Below are 19351 nucleotides of genomic sequence, written 5' to 3'. Positions count from 1 at the left end.
GAGAACATTCTATGTGCCAGACACTGCAGTAAGGACTAAGAGCTTAAAAATAAAGAAAACACAATCCCTTTCCTGAAAGGTATCCTGGGATAAGGTAGGAGGGGGAAAAGTGACCCACTATAAAAATGCAGCCTGGGCCTGAGCAAGTGTCCTTTGTCAGAGGGCTTCTAAGAAGAAGGAATGCTTGAGCTGAATTGCAGACAGCAGATGATCTATTTGGACAAAAATGTTAACGTCAAATAAGCTACTCTGAGCAAAAACATGCAGTCGCGAGAACATCTGGATTAAAGTGGTTAATTGTAGCTTTCCTCATTGAGAGAAAATAAGTTAGGGAAAGGTCTGATTCTAGGAGAAAGCAGTAAGTTGACTTTGTTCTATAGGCATGAGCAGTCTTTAGATTGTTAAAAGCAGAGAAGTGACACAGTGAAATCTGCCTTTAAGTTTCGTTTAATTCGATCACATAGTCATGCCTTATCTTTCTTGGATTAGATATACCCAGTTCTTTAACCACTTCCCAAATGACACAGTTTGTCCTCTCACCATTTAGCCACTCTTTTTGGGAAAAAAAAAAGTCTTTATTTATATAACTAGTCTGGAAAATCAAATCCCTTCAAGGGGTGGGGAAATATAAGAAATGTGTACAATGGTTGTAAATGAGACACTAGAGTGTGGTGAGGTTCACGGGAATTTTAGTGCCTGTATTGCCTAAAGGTATGAATGTTCCCACTTTTTCATTACTCTTTTGGCTGAGTAAATCCAGTGTGGGCTGGATTTGACTGGGCCTGCTATCTAATAATATTTTATGATATAATTTTTCTAAAGCAGAAGTCTCAGAACTTGACACAATATTCTTATTATGGTGTGTACAACACAGATTAAAAGCAGATAATCACCTCCTTTACACTTACCTATGTTTCTATTAATCTGGCCCACTGTTTAATGAACACTATACTTTCATGTTGTGCCATGCTATTTTTTCATTTCTCTTGCAGCACCATATCTTCCCATACTCTGCTGGAACAGTTCATTTTCTCAGTTAGAATTCAGTAACCCAGTATAATGGGGAAAACATCTAACTTGTAGTAAGAAGACCTGGCCTGTAGTTTTGATTCTGCTGTTTATAGGCTTTTTGATCTCCAAAAAAAAAAAAGGGGGGGTGGTTGCTCTATGAGATGCCTCATTTTAAAAGATTATCTGGTAGCTTCCTTGAGTCACCATATGTAATTGTTGTATGAGTGAAATAACATGTTTTGTACGTGGTTTATAAATTGTGAAGTGGGTCACAAATACTTCTCATTTCACTTATTTTTCTTGGTTAAATCTCCTCTATTTGTTAGCTAACACTCCAGCTTGCCTTAAAAAAAAAAAAAAATCCTCCCTTTCTACCTTTCCTTTAGTGAAACAAAAACACAAAGTCATTTGCTGACCCTGTGAATTGACTTTTTGGCTATGGCTATTTGAAATCCCTGAACCTATCATTACATACAACACACATTCTGGATCATCTGAGTATAAAAAGTGATTTTTTTAAAAACAAATAAAAAGTGCTATTTGTTCATTTTGTTTTATTTACAGAAATGTTCATAATTCCTTAATATGAAATGTCACAAAACAATTTTGCAGATTCATTTCTGACTTAATCGAAATTCTGTTTTTAATTCACTTTATAGTGTAAACCTATATATGTTCGGTGTACAGGATTTGCTTTGTTTTTGTTTTTGTTATTCATAGGAAATATAAGAAACAAAAATCCCTTTTGTCATGCATATATATGGAGTTAAGTACAATTACAGAATTTTCCAATTTAAGTGAATATGCTAACATTATTATGAAATATTCAGCATTGTCCTAGGGATCTAGCATAGATTTATATCTTATATCTTTAAGATGAGTTTCCCATTCTTGTCATATCATAAAGAGAATGCTACTAAAGGAATCTAGAATAAATATGATATTTCTCGACAACATTATTTTATGAATTTTCTATTCTTACAGTTTTATTTCATATTAGAATAAAATGGAAATTTATCAGATAAGACTGTCATAAAGGTTCATTTAACACCCAAAATGATATAACGCAGTAAAGGGGAAAATATACATTTGACTATTGATGCTAGTATTTTGGTGTGTTCCCTAGTTTATAAATATAGCAGTTGTCTTTTATATTATCTTTATTTTAAAATGCCCCATAGGAAATATTGAAGTTGAATCATTAATAATTATGTATTTTAAGCATGCAATGTCTAATTTCAAGTCACTTTGAGAGGATAAAAAGTTTAAGTCATATAAATAGGTTAAAATGAGTGTTATTCTCAATTTTAAACCATTGAGGGTTTAAATAATGCAACTTCCAAGGCCTGAAGAAAGGAATGACTTCCTGGCTACCTTACTAAATTCACACATTTGTTACACATTTAAGGTAAAGGTAAGAAAGAGATTTCCGTGCAATTCCTCCTTTAAAAAAAAACAACAGCTAGTTCTACATAATGCCTCTCAATTATTTATTGACATACTCATTCAACAAAGAATTAACAAACACCTATTATGTGCCAGGCACTCTGCCAGGCACTGCAGACCTTCTCATGAGGAAGACATACACTTTTTTTCCTCATGAGCTGCTTTTCTGGCTAGGGAGATTGGCATTAAACAAATAATCCTCATTTCATTGTGACTGTGATAATGACATGTAACAGAATCTACAGAGTGCTACATAAATGTAAATTAGGCAGACTTGACCTTGTTTGCATGTTAGAAAGACTTCTTAAGGAAGAGACCTTTGAGCTGGAATTAATGAAGGTGAGAGGTGAGGAAGCAATAATCTTGATGTGGGGATGAGCATGATAAATATGAAGAACCAAACAAAGCCAGTGTGGCTGAGGTCAGAGTCCACATGGGGAGGATGGCATGAAAATGCATTCATTTTGCTAATCTAAGGCTTAACTTAGTTCCACTCTGGGTTAGCTCTGCACAAGGTCCTAGAAATAGACTGATTATTAGCATAGTCCATGGGGGAAATATGTCAAAACAGAACCCATTTTTAAGACAGCAATAACTTCTATTTCTGGCAGTTTGATGGAATATATATACTGAATTACCCTCTTGTGTGAAACAATTAAAATACTGAGCTGATCTGGCACAACAAAATAAGAAAAACTCAAAATTGAAAAAAAAATATGAGATTGACAACCTCGGAAGATAAATTAGTCTTTCATTTTGATGGCTTCATGGGGTAAAGATATAAACAAAGACTAGGATGCTGGCATGATTCAGGGTTGGGGATCTAAAACTCCTGCAATAGGTGCTAGCAGGCTGTCCCCTCAGTGTAAGATGATGTAACCCCTGCCAAGTGGCGAAATAGAGCCTGATATGGCTTGGAGTTGTGTTGAGGAAATCTATATTGAGAATCAATAACACTGAGTATCTTTCAAGAATTATGTTCTGAATTCACACACCCAGAGTAGACTGATCAGCCTTAAGCTAATAATTTAATTGCAAACTGCTCTGAATCAGAGGCTGCTCTAGAGACTGACTGAAGAAAGCCCAGAGTCTCTCCCAGGAACTCAACTTCAGCTTACATCTCAACAAATTCTCTCATAAACAAGGTTGAAAGAAAAATGCTTCACTTATAGTCAAAAAGCACAAAACAGGCTGGGCACCGTGGCTCACACCTGTAATCCCAGCACTTTGGGAAGCCGAGGTGGGCGGATCACCTGAGGTCAGTAGTTCAAGACAAGCCTGACCGATGTGAAGAAACCCCGTCTCTACTAAAAAATACAAAATTAGCCAGGCATGGTTGAATTCCTGTAATCCCAGCTACTAGGGAGCCTGAGGGAGGAGAATCACTTGAACCCAAGAGGCAGAGGTTGCGGTGAGCTGAGATCACACCATTGCACTCCAGCCTGGGCAACAAGAGTGAAACGCCACCTCAAAAAAAAAAAGTCATAAAGCAAGTTCCTAAGAGTGAGAACCAGCAGAAACAACACAGAACTGAAACAGACCCACAGAGACTTCATATATTAGAATTATCAGACATGAAATATAAAATTATTATGCTAAATATTCTTAGAGAACTAAAAAGAATGAAAATGTGACCATAGAACAAGGGACCACAAAAACAAACAAAAATGACCAATCAGATTTGAGAAAGGAACAGCACAACACTACTAGAAATGATGCATCCGGTAATTGAAATTAAAAACCACACAGACAAATTAAACCAGCAAATAGACCCACCTAAAGGAGGGAGGAGAGGCAGTCCAAAGTGTTGCTACACAGTTAGACATAGATATATCTGTCTCTCTCCATCTTTACATGTTTGTCTCTCCTGCCCTTGAGCTAGTCTTACATGGTTCTATCCTGTTTGGCATTGGCTTTTCTTTGGGCCGACGAAGCTACTTTTGCACTCAGGCTGAGTTGTTGAAGTAGGGATGGTTCTGCCACAGTTCTGCTCTGCTTTGAGGTGCATGGGTGAGTGCTACCAGTCTCTGCTTACCATCAAGAACCTGAGCCATTAGTGTCCCTGGGTGACAACTGAATAGCAGAACTAAACGAGTCCTGTGGAGAGCTGCCCTCCTCTCCTGCTTAAGTGAGAGAAGAATTTTCATCCTATATAACCTAACAGGAATTTTCCCTCACAGGGTTTTGAACAGACTGATCCATGACCCATGGGACAGAAAACTGTGACTGACTGCTGACTCACTGTGATGTTTTTATGTACACAGTGGCCCAAATGCATTTCATGCTCTATTCTGTGCTGAGCTATTTTGAAAACCTGAATAAATAGGGCCTCTGTGGGAGATTTTAGGATCCTAGAAAATAGCATTTTGAATTATTACCTACTTTTATAATGTTCATGAGCTAATGTTTCCTAAAGGATCTAAATTTTTCTCTATACGTATTTTCTGCTAAGTTGGAATCTGTTCTTGCATTGTCATATTTTCTTTGGCCAGAAGGATTCTGGGGGCAATTTGAAACCAATGCTTAGATTCAGAGACCAGACTAAGACCACCAAGTATTTGAGAAACCTGACTTTAACCAGCAGATGCCCATTTGATCCCTTGAAGAGAGTATGGATTTTTTTTTCAATTAATTTCTAAACTAATTTACTAATAATGCTATAATAAAGCCAGCCTATATCCAAAAAGGGTAGAATAATTTGCCAATTTATTTATTCATGTTCTGTGTGTAGTTCAACTGACCAGTACAATTATAAGTTATTTTTCAATGTGGATATTTTTTAATATGTAGAATTATTGATAGGCTTGTTTCAAGAGAGCCTGGGCTCATGTGATTGTAATCATAAGGGTCTATGCTTCCCTGACTATGGATACTTACATTTGAAGGTCAAAATGCAGTTAAGCATAAGAAATATCATTAAGTGTTACTAAATACAAAGCCTAAGTCAGGTACTAGCAGTGACTCAAAGAAACACTCCAGCCTTAAAGTGCTCAAGTACCTGACAATCTAATAATAGAAATATTTAAAATACATGTGATTAGTTGTGAGTTTTAAAAAGTCATTTTTAAGATTTTATTCATGTATTTAACTTTGTTATATTTAGTTCATCTTTCCATTCTTCTCCTTTCACCTTGAGTCCATTGAATATCTGGCCACTTCCAGATATTAGCAAGATCACACAAGCAGAAGGTGAGACAGAATTTCATGTTATTAGACCAGAAAGAAGTGCATGTGTCTTTACCTGATCTCGCATTAGGTGCTTCGCCACCTGCCCTCATCCCCAGCCTCCTGATGGAACACATGGGAGACCTGCTTATAGAGAATGCATTCCTTGAAGAGGGGCCAACTGGCAGCTTGTTCAGGGAAAACAGGTGATCTATTCAGGCAGCAATAAACTGATTGATCTCCTTGCTCATTACACCCTTTTACCATCTGCCTCTGCCAAGAGATCAAAGAGTCATGAAAAAAGAAGGAGTTGGAGTGTAAAGTTGTCCTTTAAGTATTGGGGAGCCTGCTTTCTAAAAGAAGGAATAAGCCTGTTAGACCCACCTATAGAAGACAAGGAGACCCAAAGAGGAGTTATAAATAGGGAGACCTGAATTTAAAAATAAAAAATAAGATATTTCCCATGATAGAAGCTTTCCATTTAGCCCGCCTAGAAATTAAGTAAACCACATTTGCCTAGGGGCATTGAACTAGGATCTGAGTTATCATATGACAGAATACTACAGAAGGCATTCTAATACTAGGTAGAAGATGGAACTGGATAAACTTCTAATTTATTAGGTAGAAGATGGGACTGATAAACTTCTAAATGTAAAGTTCTACAATATCTTTTTGTAAAAATAATATTTGTATCTCCCATTATCAAAGTCAAAAATGAAAGACAAAGAAGAAAATAAAAATGTCCTTAAAAAAGTCACATCGCTTAAAAACAGTATTGTTACAATTGCTGTGTATCATTCTACACTTTTCCCCCTATGCATTTCACTGATGTAGAAACTCCACATACAAAAATTCTTTTCATTAAAAATGGATTTTTATGACATTAAAGCTAATTTTTTACTTAAAATATAATGTACATCTTTCTTGATTAACAAATGAGCTCCACATCAAATAATTTAAGTAATGCATAGAATTTCATGTGGTGAAACAAACTATTTGCTGTTTTTAAACTTTTTTTCTATCTGCATTTTTCTGGAATTTACAAATAATAATAGGATCATTTTTCACAAGAAAATAATCTTGCACATTCTTTGTAAATTTTAAGTGGTTTGATTTGTTTTCCCCAAATCATAAAATATAATTTCATGATTTGGTGCTTATAGAGTAAAATGAAATTCTTCTCTTTTAATGACTAAGGGATACACTAAATAGTACCAACCCATTTCGGATTGGGAGATGCTATAAAAGGGAAGAGTATTTTCTTTGCCTTCTGATTAATTGCCTAAGAGTTAAATGTATTTTTCAGAACCCCATCTTACCTTGTATTTAATAACACTTCTATCCCTTTTAGCTAAATGTACTAAAAAGAGATGATGTAGTGTCTAGGAATTTGATATTATTCTCAAATGGCATTGAATCTAAAATGGAAAGCTTTTTTGGAACAGATATGTTACATTTCTGGACTCTTCACTAAATCCTGGCCAGTCTAGAGGATGTGTAACAGGAAAGTATATATGTAGCACAAGGAAAAATCAATAAGCTGGCGACTTGGAATTGATTTTACTTTGCTACATTTCTAGGAAAAAGCAAAATCATTGGCAATAGTCCTGAAAGAGAGTATCTTAGCTGCTTTGTGTTGCTGCAAAGGAATGCTTGAGGCTGGGTAATTTATAAGGAAAAGAGGTTTATTTGGCTCGTGATTCTGAAGGCTGTGCAAGAAGCATGGTGCCAGCATCCGTTTCTGGTGAAGGTGTCAGGCTGCTTCCACTCATGAAGGGAAGCCAGTGCATGCAGAGACCATATAGCAAGAAAGAAAGCCAAGAAGGAGAGAAGGGAGGTGCCACACTCTTTTAAATAAATAGCTCTTGCAAGAACTAAGAGAGTGAGAACTCATTCATTACCATTAGGATGGCACCAACCCATTCATAAGGGAGCCACCCCCATGACCAAAACACCTCCCGCTGGACCCCACCTCTAACACTAGGGATCTAATTACAACATGAGATTTGGGGGAGTTAAACAAACTATAGCAGAGAGACTTTACATTAAAATATGTATCCTACTAAAATTATATAATATTTGCAGTATTCTTAATTCTTGTAAAATAATTCAATGTAAAGGCTTGAAGCAATTTACAAAATCTAAAATCATTCAATGTTTGCTTTGTAAGGATGAACTGAAGAGATATTTGTTATGCTTTCTTTTTTATGCTGCTATATTGTTTCTAAAATTCTCCCTAGAATACAGCATACTGTTTTTTAGGGATCTTTCCTAGTTTTTCTGTTTTAGTTTTAATTATGTCTTTTATCTATATCTGTATGTTACTTCCCTAAACTGTACCACTCCCTTTTGTTCCTTTCAAAAACTGCTTTTTATCTTTCTATAGTCAATGAATATGATTTTACTTCCCAGGTTGATATATTTCCTCTGGCAATTTTTAATAACCTGGTGAAATAATACCTCTTCATAAGTAGGACATAAATAATTTATTTATTTAAAAATTCTGACAAAAATGGACCTACAGTTACCCTGTGGACTAAGCAAAATGTTGCTAATACAGACCCAGGAGTGCTTATTTTGGTGACCATAGGCAACTTTTATACTTTTCAAATGTCAAAGGTGTTAATTAATTTTACTCTTTCCAAGATAGAAAACAATGCCTACTGCTTTAAGGTTCATTGCTTGATACAAATCAGTGCTACATAGGAAATAATACCAGGAAAACATGAATACACATAAGGGAAAGAAAATCTTAATTCCTCAGATGGATATGTGGAACACAGAGATAAATGAGGCTTTAGGAGTTACCACTGCACTAAGAGTTGCCCTTTCCCCTTATGCTTACAATGTTAGCACAGACAAAGCCTTCTCTTGAATTATTTTACCTTAGCAAATTACTACTTTCACTCGTATATGCAAAGCTTGCTTGTTATTTTCTGTTCCTTCTGCACATTTTTGCATTCTGTTCTTGTTCTGTCCCACAGGATTAGTGGCCAGGTTACTCTTTCAGTCAAATCATGGCCCTAGTGTAGGTTTGTTACCATCGTGTTTAACAGCCTTCATGTCATGGTATGAAAAATTCTTGATCCAAACTTTGCTTTTCACTCATACTAGTTGTCATATGAAAAATACCTTCAGCTGCAAATAAGAAAAAAACCTGTAACAGTAGCTTAAACAAATAATGAGTTTGTTGATTTCCACTATTTTCACCATGCATGCTCTTCTTTCACAGAATTGTTGCTTCACAGTCCCAAATGGCTGCTACAGTTTCAGACATCACATCTACATTTCAATCACTAACCCTTATATAATTACCCACTATCTTCATACAACTCACCTCATTTCTTTATTTTTAGTTCTAAACAGCCATTTATTTCATATCATTTATTTCATGTCATTATTTATATCATTATGCCAGATCTTACACTTCTTCTCAGATTAAAGTCATTTCTACATAAACAGGCAAAAAAAATCTGACAATTTTATAACATTTTGTTGTGTATACTTTCTAAATGCCAGACATAATAATTCTAAAGGTAGTGCTATTAGTTGATTCTTATTTTTACATAGATACACCCACAGCTTTTTTGAAGTACCAAAATAGTAAAACAGAAAGGATCCCAAAGTAATTATTTCTTCAAGCATAAAGATACACTTAGGCATCTTAACTGATGTAAGTCTGTGTACATATACATTTTTAGGCATCACTGTTATTACAGTGCTAATTTCTAGGAGGACAAGTTCTTTTCATATTTAACACTTTATCTTCAACAACTAAAACCTCCTGGCATATTATAAGCCTTATAAAAATGAATAAATGTATCATTTTTCATTTATGCTTTGCATTATCATTTTTTGTTTGTTTGGTTTACAGGTTTATGTATTACAAATAGTTCAAAGGGCCATTTATTTTTACTTCTGAAGTCCTGATATTCATTAATAGACTTATTTCCTAAAGGGATATCTAACCATTGTGGATAAAAAATATTAAATTTCAAGGTTTTCCTGACTTTGAAACATTATGTCTATACCTTTGATATATGAAGGCAAAACTATTCCCTGTTATCTGGTGGGCACAGCCCATGGATACTGAATTTATCATCATAATTTGAAAATTATTTGAGTTAAAATATGGAAAAGTAAGTATTCATCCTAATTTCAATTGCAAACAAAAGCAGTATGAATATGATATATGTGAAGAAAGGAAATTATTTTTCACCTACTGCATGGCAGGCTAATTTTCAGATCAAAAAGATCATACATTTAAATATCTTTCCTAAAGAGTACAGGAAATTGTGTACTTAAAGTACATATAATTTAAAAAATACTGACTGAGCATGTTAAGACTTTATTCTTCATGGCATTTTTATTTTAGCATTTTCTACTTATATTCAGCTTGTCCCATTTTCTAGCATTTTCTACTTATATTCAGCTTGTCCCAGTTTGACTTAATAAAATTCCAGTGGAAACCATTTTTTCTTCAGAATAGTGCATTGGAACCATCAAGAGATCTGCTGAGAATCCCTCCAGAGAGAACACTGAAGAGATTGATAAAGAACTGGCAATTCACACTTAAATAAGTGTACAAAACACATAGAGTTTTTCCTCTTTTACATGCTGATAAAAGTGACATTCTGCATACTTTCAATATGTGTTCTCATTTACTGGCAATATCTTCTTATGGAACTATCAAAAGCAAGGCAAAAGAAACAAAAACACTTTTAATAAAAATGCAAGTGAAATATATCTTCAGGCTTGAGATTTCTTCTATTTGAAGATTAACATAATAGTTTCAGCATTTGTTCTCTGCATCAGCATTTGTTTTGCATTGCAAATAATTGGTAGTACATACTTAGGAATTTTTGAAATGAAGTAATTCGAAGGAGGCATTACTACCATCATCATTGTCTGCTTGTCAGTGATGCCTGGGGACTGACCAGCAGAAAGTTTGGTCTTTTCTTTCCATTTCCCACAGCAAAATATACATACACTTTCATGAGTAGAAATTTCTTAAGATATGTTTAAAGAACAATCGCTAATATTTTGTGATGGCTTACTGTGATTCAGGAACTGTCTTAGCAAAGGACTTTCCATATAATTATGCTTGCAAAAATCCTAGTGTAAGTATTGCTTTGTCTATATTGTGTGAATAAGAAAACTGAGCTACAAGATGATAAGATAGCTTGCCTAAGGTCATACAGTCAGTAATCAGAACAGAACTTTGAATAGAACTCTGGGTTCTTAATTTCTATTCTGCAGGAATGGGTGAACCTCACATAACTACTAATTCAGAAAATTTTAAGATCAAAATATTTCTCTGAGGTTAAGCAAAGTAATATATATTTTTAACAGTTTTTTTCATGGTATAGATAAAATCTTTCTATTTTATATATCGTATAGTTTGTTCTCAAACTGCTATAAAGAACGTAACTGAGGTTTGTTCTCAAGTTGCTATAAAGAACATAACTGGGTGATTTATAAAAGAAATAAGTTTAATTGACTTACAGTTCCACAGGGATGGGGAGGCCTAAGGAAATTTACAATCATGGTGGAAGGGGAAGCAAACACATTCTTTTTTACAAGGCAGCAGGACAGAGAAGAATGAGTGCCCAGTGAAGTGGGAAGACCATTATAAAACCATCAGATCTTATGAGAACTAGCTCACTATCACATGAAGAAAATGGGGAAACCACCCCCATAATTTAATTATCTCTACCTGTTCCCTCCCACAACACATAGAGCTTATAGGAACTGCAATTCAAGATGAGATTTGGGTGGGGACACTAAGCCTAACCACTATTCCTCCCCTGTCCCCTCCCAAATCTCATGTGCTTAAAATTCAAAATACAGTCATGCCCTTCCAACAGTCCCCCAGATATCTTAACTCATTCCAGCATTAACTCGAAAGACCAAGTTCAAAGTCTCATCTGAGACAAGGCAAGTTCCTTCCGCCTATGAGCCTGTAAAAACAAAAGCAAGTTAGTTGCTTCCTAATACAATGGTATTACAGGAATCAGGTAAATACAACCATTCCAAGTAGGAGATATTGGCAAAAACAAAGGGCTACAGGGCCCATACAAGTATGAAATCCAATAGGGCCGTCATTAAAATTCCAAAATTATCTGCTTTGCTCCATGTCTCACATCCAGGTCATGCTGATGCAAGAGGTGGGCACCCACAGCTTTGGGAAGTTCCACTCCTGTGACTTACCTGGGCATAGCCCTCCTTCTGGCTACTTACATGGGCTGGCATTTAGTGTCTGTGGATTTTCCAGGCACACAGTATAAGCGGTCAGTGAATTTACCATTCTGGGGTCGGAAGGACAACAGACCTTTTCTCGTGGCTCCACCAGGCAGTGCCCCAGTGGCACCTCTGTATGGGGGCTTCAATCCCATATTTCTCTTCTGCAGTGTCCTAGCAGAGTTTCTGCACTAAGGCTGTACTCCTGGAGCAAATTTCTGCCTGGTCATCCAGGCATTTCCATACATCCTCTGAAATCTAAGTGGAGGTTCCTAAACCTCAATTCTTGACTTCTGTGTGCCCACAGGCCCAACACCACATGTAAGCCACAAAGGCTTGGGGCTTGCACCTACTGAAGCAATGGCCTGAGCTATACATTGGACCCTTTTAGCCATGACTGGAGCTGAAGCAGCTGGAATGCAGGGCACCATGTCCTGAGTCTGCATAGAGCAGGCATTCCTGGACCCAGCCCAGGAAACCATTTTTCCTTCCTAGGCCTCCAGGCCTGTGATGAGAAGAGCTACTCTGAAAGTCTCTGACATGCGCTGGAGACATTTTCTCTATTGTCTTGGTGATTAACATTTGGTTTCTTTTTACTTCTGCAAATTTCTGCAGCTGGCTGGCATTCTCCCCAGAAAATGGGTTTTTATTTTCTATGGCATTGTCAGGCTGCAAATTTTCCAAACTTTAATGCTCTTCTTCCTCTTGAATACTTTCCTACTTAGAAATTTCTTCTGCCACATACTCTAAATAATCTCTCTCAAGTTCAAGGTTCCCCAGGTCTCTAGGGCAGGGGCAAAATGCCACCAGTGTTTTGCATAGCAAGGGTGACCTTTACTCCTGTTCCCAATAAGTCCCTCATCTCCATCTGAGACCACCTCAGCCTGGCCTTTATTGTTCATATCACTATCAGCATTTTAGTCAAGCCATTAAAGAAGTCTCTAGGAAGTTCCAAACTTTTCCACATCTTCTGTCTTTGAGCCCTCCAAGTCTCTAGGAAGATTCAAACTTTTCTACATTTTTCTGTCTTCTTCTGAGCCCCTCAAACTGTTCCAACCTCTGCCTGTTACCCAGTTCCAAAGTTGCTTCCACATTTCTGGGTATCTTTACAACAACACCCCACTCTCTGTGGTACCAGTTTACTGTATTAGTCCATTCTCATGCTGCTATAAAGAACATATCTGAGACTGGGTAATTTATAAAGGAAAGATGTTTAATTAATTCACCATTAGCATAGCTGGGGAGGCCTCCGGAAACTTACAATCATGGCAGTTGGGGAATCAAAGATGTCCTTCTTCACAAGGCAGCAGAAGAGGGAAGAATGAGTGCCCAGCAAAAGCGGAAACCTTTAAATGGGTTTTACACAATAACAGGTTGGGGGAACCACCCATGATTCAATTATTTCCACCTGGTCCCTCCCACAACACATGGGAATTATGGGAACCACAATTCAGGGTGATATTTGACTAAGGACACAGCCAAACCGTATCAGTTGTTTATACTAGAAATTACAGTAAAAATTAGGATGTATAGTTTGGATATTTGTCCTCTCCCATATCTAATGTTGAAATGTCATCCCCAATGTTGGAGGTGGGGCCTGGTTGGTCACGGGGGTGGATCCCTCATGGCTTGGTGCTGTCCTTCAAGTTAGTGAACGAGGTCTCATGAGATCTGGTTGTTCGAAAGTGTGGCACTTACCCTCTCTGTCTCACTGCCGCTACTTCCATGTGAGATGTCAGCAGCTTCCTCTTCACCTCTGCCATGATTGTAAACTCCCTGAGGCTTCACCAGAAACAGATACCAGCACCATTCTTTCTATACAGACTGCAGAACCATGAGCCAATTAAAGCTCATTTCTTTATGATTAACCAGACTCAGGTATTTTTTATAGCAATGCAACAATGGCCTAACACAAACTGTCAGGCACACTGGAGAAAATAGACATAAAAATGATAGAAATAATGTGGTAGTTAATAATAACGTCAGGAAGCATCAAGGGGTTCAGCATAGCAGTCTTGTGCAAAAACAGATTAGTGTTGTAAAGAGGACTGGGTTGTGATGTAGAAATCATGCAAACTTCTGTTAAGTGCAATTTTGCCAAGACTGATAAAAATATATGTACTTTAGGTTGTGCCATTGTTAGTCTTCCTCATAAAAGGCTGGAGAATTCTCACTTTTAATTCATATCATTTTACAAAAAGATTTCTGCTATTTACAAATTGAGCAACTTGCTATGGCTAAAAGGTTCATTTTTATAGCAATTTGCTTGTTTTAACATTTACTGATTTCTTACATGCATGCAGGGATAAGCTATTTTTTCTTGGAATCTTGTCATATATTAAAATAATAATGTAGTGTCCATGTTACTTTATATTTTACCTTAGAGAAGACATTACCAGAGCAACCTGGAGGTGATTAGAGTTGACGTTATTTCAGTTGATTCAAAGAGAGAACATATAGAATATCTTTAAATTTTCAGGTTTCCTTCCTCACTTATATCAATCAAAGTGAACCCAGTGATAACCCTTTCCTTTTTAAATATTTATACTTCACTTCTAAAGTATCCCAAAGAACAGAGCAAGTTACATGCAAAGTTCAGCATCAGCAGTCTGAAAATACCCAAAAGAGCCTCATTGTCTGCACAGCATGGAGACTTCCCCTGACCTAAATGGATCAAGAAAAATCAAAACTGCAAATATTTTTTCAGAGCCAACTATGTACTGGATTTTACTAAGAAATTTGGTAATTAAAAATATTCTTTAAGCTATAGCCTTTACTTTCAAAGGGCCTGCAATCTAAATACAATCAAAGTTTCCTGAAGTGTACACTGATACACATAACACCACTTGTTTTTCTTTTTTAATTTAGTTACATGACACTGACCTCTTCTGGTTTTACTATGAAAAAGGGCATCCTGGCTGCCTCTTCATGGTGTAGCTTCTCAAAGACTGGTACTCTCTTTTTCCTGTCTTTCATTCTCCCTTCGTAATGTTTGAGTGTCGCTATGGTAAGTCTGTGTGTATGAGTGTTAAATGTTAAGTTCAAATCCAGACCTGTCTGTGAACTTCATTCCTAAATGTCTGAGAGCCTCGTAGACATCACCACACAGGTATCTCATTGGCTTACCACCACTTTATATAAAATGACTTTTTCTCTGCTGTACCTAATTAAATTGTTCTCAACTTTCCCATGTCTGACAATGTTTTCAACTTCCTTTCAACCTCTTTAGCTCCATCCTTGATTTTCCCTTTGATTTATCCCTTGACCTCTTCCTCAGATAAAATATGGAATGTACTTTCTATGCGCTTTGTTCTGTACTTTCTACATAGCACCCTAACAAAATCAAGTTATCTTTTACTCAAAGTATCATTCTAATCTCCCATCTGATCCCTCTGTCGTTGCTTCTCAGATATTTTCATGGCTCTCTATTTTCTACTTATTTGTTAGTAATTAAATTTAGCTGCTATAACCTAAGGAACAGTGTCTTAAACAAGATAAAAAGGTATTTCCTTGTCTCATAAGTCTGGAGGTAAGCAGTTTACAGGGAGAGCAGTGGTTCCATGATGTTGTCACTGATCCGATCTCCTTTGCTCCTCCTGCACCACTAACCTTAGAGCATGATTTTTATCCTCCTGGCAGCAAGATAGTGGCTACAGCTCTAGACATTATATTTGATTTCCAAGAAGGAAGAAGGGGAAATGGGAGAGATAAATGGCAATATGGGTTAACAAAATTAGTCCATTTAAGGAGCTTTCTTGGAGGCTTCTCTTAATATCTTTACATAACATTGGTCACCCAAATCTTCAAGAGAAATGGAAAAATAGTTTTTAGGTGGGTAAATTGACACACTCAAAACAGATTTCTGTTAGTGAGGTGAGGCAGAGGAATAGATATTGAGTCGGTGACTTAGGTATCTGTTTTTTTGTTTTGTTTTGTTTTTTTTAGCAAAGATAATTCAAGGTGTTTCATAGAATGTAAGTTTCATGGGTAGGAGAGAAGGATTGAGGCATTCACTCCCTCTTATTCCTCACCTATCTCATACCACAGTTTTTCTTATGTCTGTGGTATCCCCTTTACTGTTCCTATTTTCCTTCCACTTTCCCCCTACCTGTCTGAATTTTATGCATCTTTTAAGATCAGTGCAACCATTTTTTCTCAAAATTTTTCATTTTCTACACTAAATTTGGACTAATCTCTTATAAACCTCTCATTTTATTTTTGATTTTAAGATATCGCTTACAATATTAGAAATATGTGATATGTTTTATTGTTTCCACTAGATTATAAGATATTTGAGCAGAAAAATAATGTCTTACTCATCTTTTCCCCAGATCCATAAATGATTTCAAGAAGATTGTGGGTATTCAATAAATCTTTGTAAATGATTGAAGACAGCATGATTGCATAAGGTGCTATATCAGGGAGCTCTGTTCTAAGATTTAGCTATTGCTGATTCATTTGTTCACTTGTTGACCTTGCCAAACAATTCACCTTCTGGTCAGCAACCTGAGAATATAAGAAGACTGTATTAGTCTGTTTGCACACTGCTGTTAAAGACACACCCAAAACTGGGACAAAAAGGTTTAATCGGACTTGCAGTTCCACATGTCTGGGGAGGCCTCAGAATCATGGTGAGAGGTGAAAGATACTGCTTATGTGGTGGCGGTAGAGAAAAATCAGGAAGAAGCAAAAGCAGAAACCCCTGATAAACCCAGCAGATCTCATAAGACTTATTCACCATTACAAGAATAGCATGGAAAAGACCAAACCCCATGATTCAGTTGGCTCCCCCGGGTCCCTCTCACAACATGTAGGAATTCTGGGAGATACAATTCAAGTGGAAATCGTGGGGAAGTGGGGTGGGGAATACTGCCAAACCATATCAAAGACCATGGTGTTCTTTCCTAAATTGATATACCAGATATTTGTTGAACTTCTATGCTTTGATTTCAACGTGTCCCCCAAAAGCATGTGTTGGAAACTTAATCTCTAATGCAACAATGTTAAGAGATAGGACCTTTCACAGGTGATTAGGCCATGAGGGCTTCACCTTCATGAATAAATGAATGTCAGTAATAAAAGAGTTTCAGTCACTCAGTTGGATCAGAGGCAGAAGTCTCCTGCTATGGGATGATACAGCAAGAAGGCCTTCACTAGATGTTGGTACCTTGATACTAGACTTCCCAGCCTCTAGAACTGTGAGAAATAACATTTTTCTCTTTATAAATTACCCAGTTTGTGACATTCTATTATAGCAATGCAACACAGATAAAGACAATCCACATATCAATAATTATACTCAGTTATGGAAAAGCGAACATGAATAAAACATGAATTCCTCCTTAAGAATAGTTCAATAGGTAGTGGAAAATAGAAGTGAAAGGGGAGAGAAAGAGACAGAGAGAAGGGGGAAGAGAGAGAGAGAAAGAGGAAGAGAGAGACATGAGAAAGTGGGAGGGTTAGAGTTCAAAAACTAATGAGTGGAGTAGAGTTTTTAATAAATTCATGCATCTGAAAAAATAAGTAGGTTTTTGCTAGATATAGAAAAGAAAAATACTTTTTCTTTTTGCAGGTAAATCAGCATGAACAAAACAGTAGAAATATGAAAGAGGATAGCAGTCTACAAGAATCACTCTACTTTTGCCTGGTGCCTTTGATAGAGGGAAGATAATGAAGCAGTTTGTCAGAAGTGGTAGACAAGTAGACTCATGGACAATATTAAGGGAATTAGTATTTCTAATTTGAGGTACAGGGTGTTGGGATAATCATTCTTGTCAAATCAAGATGCCTTCGTCTTCAGGCAGCACTTCTAACTTTCTCCCAGAGCAAGATCCCACCTAAAGATATCAATAGTAATGTAGTATTATTAACTAGAATGTAGCCATATTTTAATTTCTCCAGTTACACCGTAAAAACTTGTATAGCTACGTGAATTTGTGTGTGTGTTTTCTGATTCAGTGGCCCTTTAAAGTTCATGCAGTGCATCCTCATATTCTACTCTTGAAATCCAGAACTATCTTCACGCTTTAGTTTTGTGTTTTATAAAATGAAATCTTTGAAGAACATAGGCCAGCTGCCTTCTTGAAAGTTCACATCCTTAATTTTTTAATTGTTTCCTCATGATTAAAGTTAAACAAGAATATTATATAGTTAATATTGTTTTATATGTAATATACATACATACATACATACATACATACATACTATATATAGTTCTGTTTCTCACTCATCTCTTTCAACATAATATTTGTTAAATCTACCATTACCACTCTCTATACCTTAGTTTCCCTATTTCTAACCACAGTACAATAATCTTCAGTGGGCTGTAGCTTTCCACATATCACCTATTCATAGCTCCAGAGATAGAGACTCACGCTGCATCAAACTGATGGTGACTAATGACAACATTGTGTGAACATTTGTGCTCATATGCCAAGAACATAATGTTTGAACAGACTACTGATGTGATCAGATATGCATTTTTGAAAGATTACATTGTGCTAGTATAGAAGACCAATTAGAGGAGGAGGAAGTGGAGACAGAAAGACAATTAGAAGATAAATAACAAAATTTAAAAGAGAAATGAGGAAAGGCTGGTTTGGGATACCACTAGTAGTTGTCATAGTAAAGAGCAGGACAGATGGACATACAAGAGATAGAATCAACAGAATTATACTTAAGGTTACTGGCATTTGTTAAAGAACATTCCCTTTCCCATATCATCCGGATTCCTTTGTGATGTTGAAAGGGAAATGAATATTGTTAATAGAATTTCAGGAAAAATGAGAATACATAGTAAACTTTATTAATTATTTATATAGTTAGACCTATTTTAATTCTAAGAGAAAAGAATGATCATGGCAAGGCAGTAGAGTAGCATGAACAGAGAACTGGGAAATTGAAATCCTTCCTAGGCTAACAGAGCAGCTTGAGTCTTGAGTGTGGGCCACAGAGTCCTTGCTGATCCAGACAATATTTTTATCCTGTGTATCTCATATATCCAATTATAAGAAAGCCAACTGGAAAATTTTGTTCAGGAGAGGAAAAAATACATTGATAGGAAATTATGGTGTAATGGTAAAAAATATATCCTCTAGAGAGTAATTTTAGGGAAGATGGCAATGTAGGAAGCACCAGGAATCCAACTTCCCATTTAGTCAGCAATTGTAATGGCAATATCTCTCCAGTATAACAGTATTGGTACTGTGGAATATATTAAAAGTTTTTGACTTCTAGAGAAAGATTTGGATGTTAAATTGCAGTTAATGTCAGCTAGGTATAACTCTTAGTGCAGTGGCAGCTACCTATCCTCCATTTTACAGCTTTATGGGAGATGACTGTGCATATGTTTATGGAAGAACTTACAAGTTGCTTGTGGGAGTCAGGATGGGCAATAAAGACCCTACCCTTTAAATATTAGGGACTTGCTTTCTGATAATTTATTGATGGTTCTGATTGTGGAGATGCAGACACAAAAGTGGGCAGCCAT

The sequence above is a fragment of the Piliocolobus tephrosceles genome, chromosome 5, assembly GCF_002776525.5.
Source record: "Piliocolobus tephrosceles isolate RC106 chromosome 5, ASM277652v3, whole genome shotgun sequence".
Classification (NCBI taxonomy): domain Eukaryota; kingdom Metazoa; phylum Chordata; class Mammalia; order Primates; family Cercopithecidae; genus Piliocolobus; species Piliocolobus tephrosceles.
Note: the sequence above shows the minus strand (reverse complement) of the source record.